The sequence below is a fragment of the Aedes aegypti genome, chromosome 2, assembly GCF_002204515.2.
Source record: "Aedes aegypti strain LVP_AGWG chromosome 2, AaegL5.0 Primary Assembly, whole genome shotgun sequence".
NCBI lineage: Eukaryota > Metazoa > Arthropoda > Insecta > Diptera > Culicidae > Aedes > Aedes aegypti.
Genome location: NC_035108.1, coordinates 207,238,565 through 207,251,216, shown reverse-complemented (window position 1 = coordinate 207,251,216; position 12,652 = coordinate 207,238,565).

The following is a 12,652-nucleotide window of genomic DNA, read 5'->3' as shown; positions in this document are numbered from 1 at the left end:
CACCCAATTTGAATCGATTCAAAAACATCGATCCAAAGGATTCGATTAAATTGGTAAATCGATTCGGCAGTTCAAATGTGAATCGATTTAGTAACATCGATGCTCTGAACAAAATTGCCCAACGCTAGTAGGGATAAGGATGGCAGCATCTTGACGGATGAACATGAGCTAATGGAAAGGTGGAAGTAGTACTTTGACAAACACTAATATTCCCCATCAACAAGACAGGAGACAAGTTAGATTGGGAGAACTTCCGAACAATCATCATTCTAAATGCGGCCTACAAAGTATTATCCCAGTTCATCTTCCGTCCTCTGTCACCTGTAGTAAACGAGTTTGTGGGAAGCTATCAAGCCAGCTGGGGAACGATTTTCACGAGATCCAGTCATTTTGTTTGCTTCGCGAATTTTATAGAGATTATCAGCCGAACATTTGAAAAGGTGGCAGACCTGTACACCCACCTGAAACACAAGGCAGCAAATGTTGGACTGACGGTGAATGCGTTCAAGACAATATATATACTAGTAGGTGGAGCTGAGCGCGATAGGGCTCACCTAGGTAGCAGTGTTACGATAGACGGGGATACGTTCGAGGTGGTCGACTAGTTGTCTACTTTGGATGCTTGCTAACGGATGATAAAAACGTTAGCCGTGAAATACGGAAGTGCAACATCAGTGGGAGTCGGGCCTACTATGATCTCCACAGGAAGCTGCGGTCAAAAAAGATTCACATTTGCACTGAATGTAACATATACAAAACGCTCATAAGACCGGTAGTCCTCTACGGGCATGAAACGTGGACGATGCTCATAGAGGATCTGCAAGTACCTAAAGACTGCCCTTGAACCAAGTATTGTGGAGTGAAATTGTTGATTCAGTGTTATCTGCTTAGATGTTAACTAAACAAATGAAATAAAATGTATAGATGTCCTTTCGAACAATCCTAATTAAACTGACCTATAATCAGGTCCGTCGCACTCGGGCTCAGATTGGGTTCCACTTCTAGTACTGCATTTGGTCCCTCGGTAGTGCAAAAGGTACCCAAGTTTGACAGATCTCAGTACACTTTTCACGGCATTCTAGATTACCTTATGAGCCATAAAATTTTGGGCAACTGCTAGGGACATGGAGGTCTTTAGTTTGTCTTTGCTATAATCATTTCGGTTTTTTTTTGCATTATTTGATGTCTAAAAAACATACAAGCTGAAGGATGATAGAGCCGAACTAAATTATTCACCATTCATGGAAGGAAGAAAAACTTCTATTTAATTAATTGACTAGTTTCATTTGCCCTCTGACAAATGCGTGACAACTATCGAGAAGTAACGCTCCCTAATTCAGCGTACAAAAATATATTCGTATATTGATGAACAGAGATTGAAGAGTCAAAGACAGATAAAATGTTTACCGTGCGGCAGATTCTAGTAAAACTGTGAGAATCAAATTCGTTATCAATATTTTATATTGATTTTTAAGCGGCATATGATTTATCGAAAAGAAACAGGTTGTGGCTGACAATGGTAGCGCATCGGTTTCCGGCGAAACTTATTTGACCAATCCATGCAAAGCTTAACAAACTGAAATCAAGTATACGGGACGCGGATGAGGTTTTAACATCCAATGTAACCATAATCACTAATAATTCACCATAAATCAGCATTATTGATGCATACAAGCATTATATTAGCGAATTGTGTCCAATTCTTTAAGATTTTTTATGTTTGGATGCTTTTGGTCAAAATGATGAATGGATAGTTATTCAGGTACTTTTGGAGCTCCGAAATGGCCACAAGGAAACCCGTAGTATGGGACTACTAATTTTTAGTACCGTAAAATGGGGTGAAGTTGATCACTTTCGAGCGATTCTGTTCTATAACTCCTAGAAGAATTCATGTATTATTATCCAAATATTTTTAAAACATGTACTGGTTGGATATCTATCGAATTTATCAAACGAAATTTTGACGAAATGTTCACTTAATAACAAAAACATTTATTTTAAATTAAAAAGTGAAGTTTTTGATTCCGGGGTGAAGTTGATCAATTATTGCGATAAGATTCCTGAAATAAAGAGATATGCTATTCACTAAATTTGGGGTCACTGAATCTGGAACAAGTCCCAAAAATCTTACAACTTAATGATATATCGGATAATTTTGAATATTAATGTTGTAAATTTCAGAACACACCACATTAAACGCCTAAAGGTATGCAATTTTCCTTGAAATTAGCAACTCGCGCACAAAAAATACATTTTCACTCAGAAAATGATTGTTTAACCACAATGCAAATTTAAAACTGTATTAACAGAACATATCTGCAATGTAAGAAATAGTTTATTTAAATGGTGTCTTTATATAGCCTTGTCAATAGTCGATTGTTTGGAGAAGAACCCTTCAACAGTTCAACAAACATTTTATTAAAAATCTGTTTTTCCATGGTATAATTATCTTCAATGTCAAACCGAACTTAGGAACATCAAGAGCAGCCATCAGGTAATACGACGTCACAGAAATTGTGCTAATTGAAATTAAATCATAGCTCTATTGACAGTATATACATGTGGGTACATGAATGATCAACTTCTCCCCCCTGATCAACTACACCCCGAATTACGGTACCAAAACTAGGCATGCGACGGCTCAATCTTCATGATGTTGAATCCCTGTGACTATTTCAGTTCAATTAAAGAAGAATGGAAACTTTTGTTCTTCTGGGCCACCGAAATAACCGAAGAATGATCACGGGTATCTCCAGTGTGATATTTAAGTGTTTGTACCAAAACTAGGCATGGGATGCCTCAATCTTAATGATTTTGAATAACTGTGACTCTTCTAGTTCAATTACAGCTGAATGAGCACTCTTACTCATTGTGACTACCGAAATAACCCAGGAATTAACACTGGGAAAACCCCGTATTGAGGGACATATTAGCTTTTGTTCCAACTGCTCAATCTCCCGGATTTTTAAGCATGTAACCCAGATCAGACAATAATGATTGAACTTTGTTTATTTGTGGCCATTAAAATCACCCAGAGGTGACCACCGAAGAAACTTGTACAGCGGGTTATTGTTTTTTTTTATCCAATACGGGGCATACAATGGCTCAATTTTCCTGATTTTCTGAGCACGTGACCCACCTCACACAATAATGAATGTATGGCCAGTCTTTGTTAAGGAAAAGAACCCAAACTTTTGAACGGGAGTGTAAAAAAATGCGATGGATACAGTCACCCCACAATTGTGGATCAACTAAGGGTCATTTTTCAGAATAAAATATTAATAAAAATCAAGGTTAGGCTGTACAAAACAAAATGACTTTCCAAGCAGTGCAGAATATAGTTGTTTTCGGGAATACATCACACAATTCGCGATTATTTATGAAAAAGTATCGATTTCGATAGAAATTCAAAAACGTTATCCAATCCACAGATGTGGATCAATAGAAGAGGAGGATCCGTATTATGGATCAAATCGACTCATCTTATGGATCAGAACACTATAACAGCAATTTATCTGCGTGGTAAACGAATGGTGTGTTTGTGAAAGCTTTCTTTCGGAATCATCTTATGATTGATCCATAAATATGGTAAGGTGTTCAATGACCCCCAGGTATGAATCAACGCATCTAGGAATATGATTAACATTTTATTTTCTACGGAAGGGAAAAAAATGCTTCTGCATACTATAATCTATTGCGATGCTGTATACACGTCTGGTTCACGTACGTAAAATGTATTCTACGTAATTGCAACTCTATTTGATGAGATATTCTCCGTTTAACAAAACTGTGATCCATATATGTGTGCTATCCATAACTGTGGGGTGACTGTACTTACTTTTCGGATGTTCCGGGTTTCTGGAACTGGATATGAATAAGTAGATTATTTGAGAATCTCCATTTACAGTCCACGTGAATACCTATTCAACAATATAAGAACGATTCAGATTACTTGTTTAGTAACAAAACTACTGGTTGTCAAATTAAGGGTTTCTAAAGGGACTTTTTTCATATGTAGCAGGTTCCCGTTTAAGGTTTAAGTCCAACAGAACTGAAATCGGACAGCATACTAATTTTTGCAAGCTATTTGAATATTCGGGTTGAAGACGACCCTAAGTCACAATTTGTAACTTTTCCATGAAAACTGGACTGGATCCAATGGAGAAAGCCTATTGATTCGGCGAAGACTTAACGCAACGGTAAGAAATGTTTCCCTATCAAGTATCAAGTAAGTATTATAAAACCAAATGGCTAATTTTATTATGCTTTTATTTTCAATAATATATAATATATGATATAATCTTATAACATTCAGGTCTCCTTCTAGATACATGATTGTGGTGGTGTGTTAGATATTCAACATGTGATGAGAAAGAGCACAGTACTGTCTTTGGCGAAGTTTCAGCACGATCTACCTTTGGAAGCTGAGGATCATCTGATTAGTTGAGAAATTGACGATATCCACCGTACTTTTCGTACCTTTTTTGGTACTTGTATTATATGAACCTAATGGAATGTGTTTATAACTTTTGAAACATATGGCATCTCTAAATATTGATAATTTTGAAGGCAGACGTCTTCGTCAAATTTGTTCACTAGGTCATGGATTAATTGCGTTTAGTGTCACATATGCACACCGTAAAATTGAATCTTTAATAATGAGATTCCAGCATTTTTGAAACACTTACAAGCAAAGACCATAATTTGATGAAATTTCAAAAAAATTTGACACTTATCCTTGACAGCTCAGTAGAACATGAATCTAGTCTCAAAACTCATAGAGATAATAATCTTTTCAGAACTATTATGTTATACCAATTCATATAGACATTTGCACAGGTATTCGTCATTCATGTTTGAACTTGAAACACTTTTGTTGGTGGATTTTTCTATAATACTGTTATTCTATGAACAAAATCTAATCCACGTTCTCTATCAATATTTTCCAATCAAGCTCCAGCCATGATACTGCCAAACAGTAGTTTAGTTGACGGTTTTCATGTGTTTACAAACTCATTATCATTAAAGTCTGTCATCTAAAACGTATATCGGAAACAGAACAGTATTGTGAAATGGTACACATCCGTTTTTGGTAAATGCTAACTGGGACCAAAAACTACGAAGATGATGTTTGTGGGTTATTCGTATCAACAAGAAACATATCGGTTTATTGAATCGTCGAGCGACAAAGTAATATTTAGTAGAGATGCACGGTTTCTTGTGAATAAGACGGCTATCAAGTGAGAACTAAAGTAATCACATGTCGTTGAAATCGAGTCGAATATTATATCCGAAGAAGACCACGAAGCAACGCCAACTGTTGATGAGGACGAATTGGACAGGCGAGGAAACACTAACATCATCATTTGAAGTAGCGTTTGCAGCGCAAGGATTGCTGCCAATGAGATACGGTGAAACCATAAACATGGCAAAGAAGTATGTACCTCAACCGAGAGCCACTGAAGCGATAAATGGACCTTAAAGACTAAATACGGTTTATCTTAATCGATCTAAAACGTATCCTAAAAAAACATAGTCTTCTGACTTGAGTGCAGAAATATTCAGATTTTCTTCCAAAAAACTATCAAAGTTATGCCGCTTTACGGTAATAACAATTATCGATTTCTCTTCATAAATATTTCAGATTGTGCGATAAAAACGATAAGAATGACAAATTCCAAAAAAAAACGCTTCACCTAATAAAGCAGCTTCTTCCTCGTCTTATTTGTTTTTTGTTGCATTACGTCCTAACTAGGACTGGTATGTTTCTCAGCTTAGTGGTTAATGAGCAATTCCACAGTTATTAACAGAGAGCTTACTTTGCTAGTTTAGCATTCGTATTTCGTATGGCAAGTACGGTGATACTCTTATACCCAGGGAAGTCGATGAAATTTTCATTACGGAAAGATCCTGAACCGACCGGGGGGACTGTTATGCGAGTATAGGCAGTTTTGTTAAATAAATTGTTGCTTACATTGGAAAATCTATTTTAGACCTAACTTGATCTCGTCAATAGGCACTGAATTGTGGCAAAAATCGATTCCCATGCGTTTAACAGCTCATTCCTCAACCAAATGATCAAAAAGATTCTATCAGTAGTGTCTTGAATCATTTGGCTTAATGACATTGTCGAACACCATCTTCACCTTGCAGGCAATAATCTGCACACATTGTGACACAGTTTCCCGTTCAGGCGATCGAGTTGTTGTCATTACACAGATATTCACTGCTGCGCCTTAAGTTACGAACAGCTGCCCGGGGATACCTCCAAGGAAGTGGCCAGCCTAACCTTGAAAACAGCTTCTTCGAGCTGTGAGCGAGCGCGATTTACTGCCACCACCCGATTCCTCTTGCCTTCTTGCCCCCTCCCATCCAGGGATTCCACCTGCGGAAAGAAATGTGTTTGGTGCTTTGGCGTAGAAATATAATATAAGCCGCCTGCCACACCGGCGTGACATGTATCGGAGAACCTGCAGCAGAGCCGTAAGCCGTAAGCCAATAAGTTAGATGCGAAGGTTCGTTCGTTAGAGCTGTGGGATGGCTGCAAATAGTTGTGTGCCCCCACGAGGAGAGAACGCGTGTGTTGGCAAGCTTTTAGGCAAAACGGCTTCATTCTGTAGGCAGGGGATCCCATATATCGGCCAGTGGGAGGTAAAGAGGGGAGTCATAACTACTAACATCACTGCTGCGCTGCGAGGATGGTTGGTTTAGTTAGTAGTTCGTGAAGTGAAGTCAGCTGGACTGGGGGTGGCTGGTTGTTGGGATTGGGACGCATATCGGAGGCACGAGGTCATTTGACAACTATGGGGAGTTCTGATCACGAAACAGGTTTTCGCACACACGTATGTATATTTCAAAGCAATTAAAATATTGCCTTACACATTCAGGCTGGCTCTTGGATACACGGGGCTTGTTCTGTTGTGACAACCGGACGGGATCGGAATTAGGGAGCGTCGCTGTCACAGCATTAATGTCGTGCCATCGGAAATTGGCATTTGTGTGGTCGGCTTTCGATGAATTGATCACTTGAGTTATTTATAGGATTGAAAACCGCCGGAAAAATATTCCATTGATTATGTAAGAAGAAAACCTTCTATTAGTAAGTTTAAGAATTGTCGGAAGATTTTATTTCAGGTTGAAGAATAATGTTTTTTTTTAAGAATATTGAATATGTTTTCGCACGATAATGCACATTGATAAAGCACCACACTAGACAACACAATAAGCGACCAGAAACTGATCAAAAATAGAAAAAATCTACATCTATGAACCCTGAGGCATCAAAACGAGACTGGGTTCAGCTACCACACGTAACTGCAAGTTGTCCTACACACTTAAATTATTTTACCGTAATCCGTAAATTTCACCGTAATCTCAACAGCTGAACAGTTCGGTGAAATAAATTAACGGAGTACGGTAAATTTTTACAGTATTCGGTAAAAAATCACCGTAATCCGTTAAATTCCGACGAAATACGGTGTTTTATTTCACCGAACTGTTCAGCTGTTGAGATTACGGTGAAATTCACCGTAGTGTGTTTAGTGTGTACGGCACCTGTTTAACCCCAATTCCCTGATTTTTCAGTACTTTATTAAGTTTTAAGCGATTATGATTTTAAAATGGACTAAGACATACAGCGAAAGATGTAAGCCTCTGCAGACAGAAGCAAGTTTATTTATATATCATTTTGGAATGACGTAAGCAGGGATAAAATAAGTAAAAAGTACAGAAAATGTAATATAGCAATACAATCATTTTTTTTATATCTGGGTTTTATGTAATAGGCAACACTATCATCCAAACCTAAATGAGGCTTTTATTGACAATGTGTTAATAACATGTTTTTCATTTTATTTGCAGTCGCAGTTCAGAACTTACATCTTCTTCTTCTTTCTGGCGTTACGTCCCCACTGGGACAGAGCCTGCATCTCAGCTTAGTGTTCTTATGAGCACTTCCACAGTTATTAACTAAGAGCTTACTATGCCAATGACCATTTTTGCATGCGTATATTGTGTGGCAGGTACGATGATACTTTATGCCCTGGGAAGTCGAGAAAATTTCCAACCCGAAAAGATCCTCGACCTGCGCGTTTACCGTCACGGCCATCTGGGCCCCTGAGAATCAGAACTTACAAAGATGACTTGAATTTAACTGCTTATATGAACAAAAACGCTTTCAATTAACTGAACCTATATTTAAAGCGTTTTTCGTGGCAATTGAGGGGCCTTCCTCAGCCGAGTGGTTAGAGTCCGCGGCTACAAAGCAAAGCCATGCTGAAGTGTCTGGGTTCGATTCCCGGTCGGTCCAGGATCTTTCCGTAAAGGAAATTTCCTTGAATTTCCTGGGCATAGAGTATCATCGTACCTGCCATACGATACACAAATGCGAAAATGGCAACATTGGCAAAGAAAGCTCTCAGTTAATAACTGTGGAAGCTAGTCCGTCCCACTCGGACTAAGATTGGGTACCACTTCTAGTACTGCATTTGATCCCTCGGTAGTGCAAAAGGTACCTAAGTTTTACAGATCACAGTACACTTTTCACGGCATTCTAGATTATCTTATGAGCCATAAAATTTTGGGCAACTGCAAGGGACATGGAGGTCTTTAATTTGTCTTTGGTGGAAGTGCTCATAAGAACAGTAAGCTGAGAAGCAGGCTCTGTCCCAGTGAGAACGTTATGCCATTTTATATATTCGTTACATTCGGCTTGAATGCCCTTAATATGATTTTTGAAAGTTAATTTTTTATCTAGCATGAGCACTAGGTACATAAATTTATTTGACTAATTAATTGGAACCCTTCTCATCGCAAATATATTGATTTCTCATCTGAACATTTGCAACAAATGATTGATGTATTGTTCAGACGAGAGAACATCAGCACGAGAGAACGAGTAGTAATGAAACGCATCTGTACTCATGATTGCATATTTCAGCTTCATCAACTAAATTTCCTCATAGATTTTTTTTTCCAAAGTCCATGTCAATACATATAATACTTTCCCTTGAATTCCCTATGGGAAAAGTCCTAATTTCATTTGACGAAGCATAGTCCGAAGCAGCAGCACCAAGTATGAATGTCCAAAATCGGCGCTAGGCATGAACGTTGAAGCACTGACCGTGGCCACCACCGACCATTGCCTTGCATGACTGTTTCGCACAGCAGGAGTAACAGCTCTTTTCCCGTTGAGTGCAAGTGTTGCGCACCACTTTTCCCAGTGACAACTTAATTAATTAGAAAATTGTGTTTGGGGAATTGGTGCGACATCGATGCGGGCCACTTGATCTATTAATGCTGTCGGGCAAATGGGTCGTCGTTACTACCGGGGGCCAACCGGAGAGCATAAGCTTCCTTCCTCCGGTCGGCACTGTGGTAAGATGGTTGAGTTTCATTTGACGCTCACGGTAGGCTTTTTGTGCCGGATCACATTTCAAGCTTGATTACGGTTCACTAAGAGGTAATTGTAAAATCTATCTGGCCAAAAGTATTTCCAGACATTTTTCGAATTCTTTATGCTTAGCTAATAGAGAAACACGTTTTGAACGGTGTTTAGATGTATCATGGGTGTAAGTCTCCCTAAAGTGAAGACGAATTGGAACCAAATCTCAAATTTTAAAGAGTTCTAATCTGGAGAAGTGAACATGCCTTTAAACTGTAAACTTGATCGATTGGTCACCACCAGGTAGTTAGTGACCAATCGATCATGTTTTCAGCACAAACAGATTTTTGATTCTCCAGATTTGTGTTCCTTAAGTTTTGGCTTTGATCCATCTTTACCTTAACCTTCCAGTCGGCGCGCAGTTGACCACGGCTGAATCATCCACGCTAATACTGTGCATAAAATTGAGGTTTTCTCGCGTGTGTAAATCAAAATATAACAGCGCGACTACAAAACTGTTATCACTTATGTAACTTCCAGTGCGCATCGTACCCTCGTGCTGTGCGTACAGTCACCCCACAGTTATGGATAGCACACAGATATGGATCAGAGTTTGGTTAAACGAAGAATATCTCACCAAATAGAGTTGCAATTACGTAGAAAACATTTTACGTACATGAACCATACGTGTATACAGCATCTCAATAGATTATATCATGCTTAAGCATATTTTTTCCATCCGTAGAAAATAAAATGTTAATTATATTCCTAGATGCGTTGATTCATAACTATGGGGCATTGAACACCTTACCACAGTTATGGATCAATCATAAGATGATTCCGAAAGAAAGCTTTCACAAACACACCATTCGTTTACCACGCAGATAAATTGCTGTTATAGTGTTCTGATCCATAATATAAGTCGATTTGATCCATAATACGGATCCTCCTCTTCTATTGATCCACATCTGTGGGTTGGAACGTTTGAAATTTCTATCGAAATCGACACTTTTTCATAAATAACCGCGAATTGTGTGATGTATTCCAAAAAAACGTCTATATTCTGCACAACTTGGAAGGTAATTTTGTTTTGTACAGCCTAACCTTGATTTTTATTAATATTTTATTCTTAGTTGATCCATAACTGTGGGGTGACTGTACACAAATTTTCTCTGCTCTTGGAAGTTTTTTTTTTAAACTATCTAAAGCAATTCAACAGTACTTTGCAGTGCTAAAATTTAAAACGATACTTTTCAGTGCTACTATAACAGTACTTTTCAGTACCGTAAAACGGGGTAACTATGATAGTTTTTTCGAAGAAAACTTCAATATTTATGCATTCTGTATCAAAGAATTATATTTCATATTTTTAAAACAAGTACTGACATCCTAGCTATCGATTGCACTTGATAGATTGCCAAAAGATTTATTCTGAATGGATATATAATTTTTCATAAAATCGATAGTCGGTTTTCTGTTTTGGGGTACCGTAAATTCGGGTGAAATTGATCAGTAGGGTGAAATTGATCACTGTGTCACACGATTTTATTTCCCTCTTAAAGAGCACAAAAATCAATGCAACCTATTTAAATGAACGTTGTTTGTCTTAACTATTGTCAAATTGCATGTTGTGAAGTTTTTGTGTTAAGGAATGTTTATTTCTATGAAAATAATAGAAAATTGCATAATCTTGTTCTGTGTGGTATTGGCAAACACCAATCAACTTAAAGTTTTAAACAAGGATTTGGACAAGGTGTCAACCTGAAAATATGTAAGGATGCTTGAAATATATCCCCAAAACGAATTCTATCATCAAAACTCGTACCAATGTGTTCATTTTGTTGTAATAATTGATTTTTTCATAGATATCAGAAGATTCCTTCGGAAATTGCCTACATTTAGGAGTTTTCTATGGTATTGTTGAAAATTAATTGTTTATTATTTCCATATATGTTGCATTGTTAAGAATTTGGTAACCATATTTGGATTCAGGAGGCCCAAATTTAATAAGTTAAGTTGTTTTCAAAACTAACAATAATTGTTTTGACAGGTGATCAATTTCACCCCGAAACGGAGTTCCTTGATTTTTTTATTTTAGAGACGATTTTTAGCACTAAAATCACAACTGTATGAAAATTTGAGTATATAAGCCAATGAGGCTCACCGTCGTACTTGTTTTCCTGCATTAAGTTGTATGGAATTGGCAACATCATAAAAAACATACATGGAAAACGGATAAAAGTGATCAATTTCACCCGAAATTACGGTAACTTTGATAATGGAGTATAAATCGAACAAGATTGAATGAATCACGGAACATTTATAGGGCATTGCATACCTCTAGGCGTTTAACGCTATATGGAAATTTCTGACTTAGATTACAAAAATGGTCCCAGTTTGTAAAAATGGTTTTCGCTAAGAGATTTGAGACCGTATTCATGTTCTACTATAACTAGGCTGTCATAGGTAAGTGACGAACTCATTATGACTTTATCAAATAGTGGTCGTAGAACAGATTGTTTGTAAGCGTTGCAAAAATGCTAAAATCTTGTAAATTTTTAATATTTGCATAAAAATCCTCAAATGCACTTGATTTCAACGAAAATAGTTTTGACATGAAGTGTCATACCAATACTCTTTACTTTTGCATTCGTTTTCCTTAACTGATTGACAAAAACTTCGATATTTCGTTTACTATGTTGGGGGTCTCGCACTATCAAAGTTACCCGCATTATCAAAGTTACCCCGTTTTACGGTACTATTTTTCTACTATTGATCCCTTTACGATCCTTGTTCGGACCCGTGCCTTCGATATTTCGTTGGACCCGTTGGCGAAAGCTAGCGGTGGTAATCCTTCTTGGACACCGTCTTGGGAAAAAACCTCTTAGGAGGTCTCGTCTTCTTTCGTTTATTCACAAAACATGGTCCTTCCAAAAAAGTAGGATTTGAAACTATCACTAAACGTGGCAAAAATGGAAGAACGGACGATTCCCCGGAATGTGAACTTTCTTCCAAGGGTGAAATGAATAATGTTGATAATTGTATCAAAATGAGCAATCAGTTCGATGCTCTAGACAAATATTACGAACACCAAATCGAAGCAGTCTCTAGCCCAGGCTCTTTGATTCAAATGAGGAAGCAAAGAGTGCCGCCTATCGTGGTCAGTTGTTCCGAATTTGGGAAGCAGGATATCTTGAACTCCATCAGGGGAATCAAGGTTTCCTTCCAAACCGCAAAGAAAGTAGACTGTCGCGTTTTGCCGGAAACTCT